This window comes from Cynocephalus volans, chromosome 9, assembly GCF_027409185.1.
Source record: "Cynocephalus volans isolate mCynVol1 chromosome 9, mCynVol1.pri, whole genome shotgun sequence".
Lineage (NCBI taxonomy): Eukaryota > Metazoa > Chordata > Mammalia > Dermoptera > Cynocephalidae > Cynocephalus > Cynocephalus volans.
The window spans coordinates 33,722,678-33,727,281 of NC_084468.1; the positions used below are offsets into that span (position 1 = coordinate 33,722,678).

Below are 4,604 nucleotides of genomic sequence, written 5' to 3' on the forward strand. Positions count from 1 at the left end.
TATGAATCATTTCAAAATAAAGCTAGAAGGTTCCAAAACCTTTTAAATACAAGTTGTTTCCTCCAACTCCATTAGTTATAGTACAGGGCAGACTGCTTTCTGCCAAGCCACTTCTTCTACTGTGCAATTTTTGGATCATTTACTATTTCTCACCCTAATTTTAAAGCTATATAGAGTCCATGGCAGTCAAGCAGACCAGAAACCTCTTTGTCACTGAGATGCAGCTGGAGCAGAGGGTAGCCATTCACTTCAGCCAGATGGACTTGTTGCCTATGTCAGCATTGTACCCAGGTCAGTACTTGCAGCCCAGAAGCTCTCTGAATTTACGGAAGACTTAGTCACTCTGGTGAGCTCCAATCGTGATTTCTGGAAGACAGACAGGGATGACTATATAATTCAGCATCTCCAACTTATACTGAACCAGCACTCGCAAACTGTGAAATGTCCAGTCGCCCTGGGTTGAGCCACGGCCCGCTGTCACTCTTGAAGTATTCAACATCCTCGACCACCTTTCCTGCATCTTGAGCTTCTCTTGACCTATATTGTAAAATGTCACATTTTTTACTCATTTCAGAAAGGAAGGTTTTCTTACAGGCATTCTCAATGTCCTGAAGGTAGGCAGGGGAGATCTTCCTCTCATGTGGGTTTCCTTTCTTCTGAATGCAACTCTGGATCTCTGGGATGGGCACATCCATGTAGATACCATGTGGGGAGGCAGGTGTTCACAGACGGGGACCTTCTTCACCTCATCGTAGTGGTGCCCTCACCAGACATCAAACCTGCCAGTTCCTTCGTCTTGGACTTTCCATCCTGCCGAACTGTGAGAGATAAATTTCTATTGTTTATAAATTACTGAGCCTGTGGTATTTTGTTATAGCTGCATAAACAAAGACACAGTATAATGTAAGTTTTTGCATTAATAGATAATAACTTGACTGGTACCAAGTTAGAAATGCACAAAATGGAATATGGTAAAAAGTGAGTCTCTCTCTCCCCCCAATTCCCCTGCCACCCACTTCCCCCTCCCAAAGACAAATACTGCTATTGATTTTTTGTGTCTCCTTCCAGAGGCATTCCCTGCAGAACTAAGAATACATATATTCTCTATTTTATCCATTGTTAGAATATCCTACATACTGCTCTATACCTTGTTTTTTTCACTGAGAGTACATTTTGGAATTTGTTTTATACCAGAATATAGAGTGGCCCTCAAATCTAAAAATATTGGTAATACATAAAAAGAAAGATAACTTACTGATTTATAATATATGATAAAATAATTTATCTGTGTTTCCTGACCTTATAGCCAGGCAGTAAATGTACTGGGATAAAAATATTAGATGCCTTTTTAAATTCCCTCAACAGCCTCCTTCTTTCTTCTTTCTTCAGTCCTCTTTCAGCACCTCTGCTTTTGGATCTGGATGAAGCACCACACTACAAGGCATAGGTCCCAGATTCCCATGTGCTGCGAAGGGACCAGATGACATAACTGGGAAGTGTGAATATCGACCAGTTGGAAACAGGAGACAGGAGGAGTCAAGCAGTTGATTTTTCCCTCCTTTCTCTCTTCCACGGACTACTCTGAGATGCTTCAGAGATACTTATAACCCTTCTGCTGAGTGTGGCGCTGCGTCTCTTTATGGTTCCTTGATTGGGTCAGCTTGCTGGCACATTGCACTGCACCTGCTCTGGACTCACTTCTCCCTCACCACACTGGGCTTGCACCTTCCAAATAAACTGTTAGCTTTGCTTGCTAGGAGTTCTTCCAAACTCCTCCCTAGAACATTCCGAAGGAATTTCTATCCCATGTCTAAAGAGTTTTGTTTCATTTTTATAAGGCTTTTTTCTTATAACTTTCATCCAAGGGGTCACCACCGTTAGAGGAAGTATGATTGTGTCATGAGCAGTTGAGACTATGCTGGAACCGCCTGATCTAGAACACCATTGATCTGCCTCATTCTTTTTAAATAGCTGCATAGTTTTTCATTTATGTGTATATAAAACATATTTAATCAATCCTCTATTGGTAGACATTTAGGTTATCTCCAATTTTTTTGCAGGCATGAGTATTTAAAATATTGATTTGGGGCCACTATACTTTTATATCATCTCTTATTTGGTGGCATCACAATGGTACAGAATTATTATTTTTATCCATAAAAATAAAAGCCAAACACTTTTACAAGGACCTGGCTCTTGCTTTTCCCTAGGGATTCATATTCTGCAACTCACTTTTAAATTTCACAAGCTGGCTATTCTGAACTATTTGTAATTCCCAGAGCTCTCTAAAACCTCCCTGCTGTGCACTGACTGTCCTCTCTGCCTGGAATGCCTGCCCACAGACTATGTGCCTGGCAAACTTTCATTTGTCCTTAAGCCAATGTCTATATATCCTCCATGAGTATTTATCCCCTTCCAGGTTGGAAGTTCTTTTTTCCATGATTTAACTCTGAATATGTGACCACTGTAGCAGTTATCATGTTGGATATTAATTATTTGTTTGCATTTCTGCTTCTCCACTGGTCCATGTGTTCTCTGTGGACAGGAATAACATTTTTAACCTTTGTAATTACAAGACTGTAAATAATCAACAATAGTTATTCAAAAAAGTTACACCTACTTGCCTTTAGGGACATCAACAGCAATCCAGTTTAAATGGATTTGATGCCCTTTTTTTGTGAACAGCTAAAGCTTTTACCCATACTGTAATTTTTTTTTCGCCCCACGTATCTGTCAAAAAAAGAGAACATATGTTTTTAAGGAAAGTATGGCTCAGTTAAGTGAGACAGACCTGAGTTAGCTTTGCTGCTAACTTCTTATCTTGCACAAGTCACTCCAACTTTGTGAGGTTCAATTTCCTCTCTGGTCTAGTAGCTGTAATAATACTTACCCCTGGGGTTGGTTATAAGGATTAAATGCAGTAAGACATGTATGTGTATTGTCTTTCCTGTATCCAGAATAGGGGTAGAATAGAGAATAGAGAATAGAATGCTTAAAAGGGTTAGTTCTCTTACCTTTCTCCCTCTCTCCGCTGCTCTCTCTTTAGCATACTTTCTTTCTTTTTTTTTTTTTTTTGTCTTTTTTCTGACCGGTAAGGGGATCACAACCCTTGGCTTGGTGTCGTCTGCACCGTGCTCAGCCAGTGAGCGCACCGGCCATCCCTATATAGGATCTGAACCCGCAGCGGAAGCACCGCTGCGCTCCCAAGCGCTGAACTCTCCCGAGTGCGCCACGGGTCCGGCCCAGCATACTTTCTTTATGTAAATTATGTGGTCTTTTCATTTCAAAAAAGTTTTGAGATCCATAGCAACAACATCAAACCCTTTATATAGAGCTCACTATATGTCAAGCAGTATTTTATGTGCTTTACATACATTGACTTCGCTGTTGAAATTGATTAGAGCTATGCCTTGATACTTGATAAACTATTTTTTCTTTTAGTATCTTGAGTTCCAGTGATGAACTGCAAAGCTAGAGATCCTCATGAGTAGTACTGTTTTATTTAAAATAGAGACTAAGCATATACTTTAAGGCAGCAGAAAAGCTGCAGTCACCCCGCCTCCCAAAAAAAGTTTTTGACAAAGTTGATATTGTTATTTAAAAACAAAAACAAAAAACACTGAAGTGGGTGGTAGTCATGGGGAAACTTTGGTATTGGTAGTTATGGGTTGAACTTCATTATTATTTTGAATCACTTGGGGTGGGGAGGGAGGGAAAAAGAGGAGACTCAAATCTGTTCAATGCTTAGAAATCCTGGTGTTAACTGGCCCTGCCCATTGCCACCCACAGGGATTTTTCAAATAGCACGTGAAGATAAAGCGCTCAGAGTGAATCCCAGGCATGGCCTTCCACCCCAAACCTGCAAGTTTCCTTCAGAATACAGGACAAATGTATTTCTGCTGTGCTACCAGCAGCTCAGCCAGAACTGCTGTTAACATGCATAACTAGAGCTCTTTCTTGCAAAATCAAGAAGTGCATGGTTTCCTGAGTCTTGTTTCTGCTCTTCCTCCTTTCAGCCATTTCATTGCTTGCTTGTTGCAAACGGTGTGCTGGCTCCCCAGCAGCTAATCACCTGCTTCTACCCGGCTAACAGAACATCCATCAGTGGAAATCCATTCATCTCAGGGAGGGAGGCATCTGGCACAGGTTATTACTCATGTTCGGTCTAAAACATCATGTTGTCTCACTCTCTTTTGACAGTGTTGGGTTAGAGGTAGTCATGTGAGCCTCTTCTGGCCAGAAAGATGTACGGGAAGTTGGCTGGGGGAGTTCCCTTCCCAGATAAATGACAAAACCTCAGAGGGATAAATGTGCTTATGTACCCCCCCCACCTCTTCATTGTACCTTGTAGAGCTGATGGGAAGCCAAAATACCTAAAAGCTGCAGCAACCATCTTGTAACCATGAGGCAATGAGAAGCCAATAGCTGAGAATGTCCTCCTAGATCCCAAGGGCAGGGATCCTTGAAGACATCACGGAGCCTCAGAACAAATCCTGGAATCATCTCCAGACTTCTTGTTCAGTAAAATAAATGCCCTTTGAGTTTAGCTGCCATTAATTGGTTTTGCTGCTAATTTGAGCCAACAGCATTTCTAACTGATGCAC

At 41.3% G+C, this 4,604-nt stretch overlaps 1 pseudogene; it reads right to left on the reverse strand.

Annotated features, from left to right (window-relative positions):
* Positions 1 to 244: 244 nt before the first annotated feature.
* LOC134385682 (NADH dehydrogenase [ubiquinone] 1 alpha subcomplex subunit 10, mitochondrial-like) lies at positions 245 to 4,393 on the reverse strand (annotated as a pseudogene).
* Between the last annotated feature and the right edge of the window lie 211 nt (positions 4,394 to 4,604).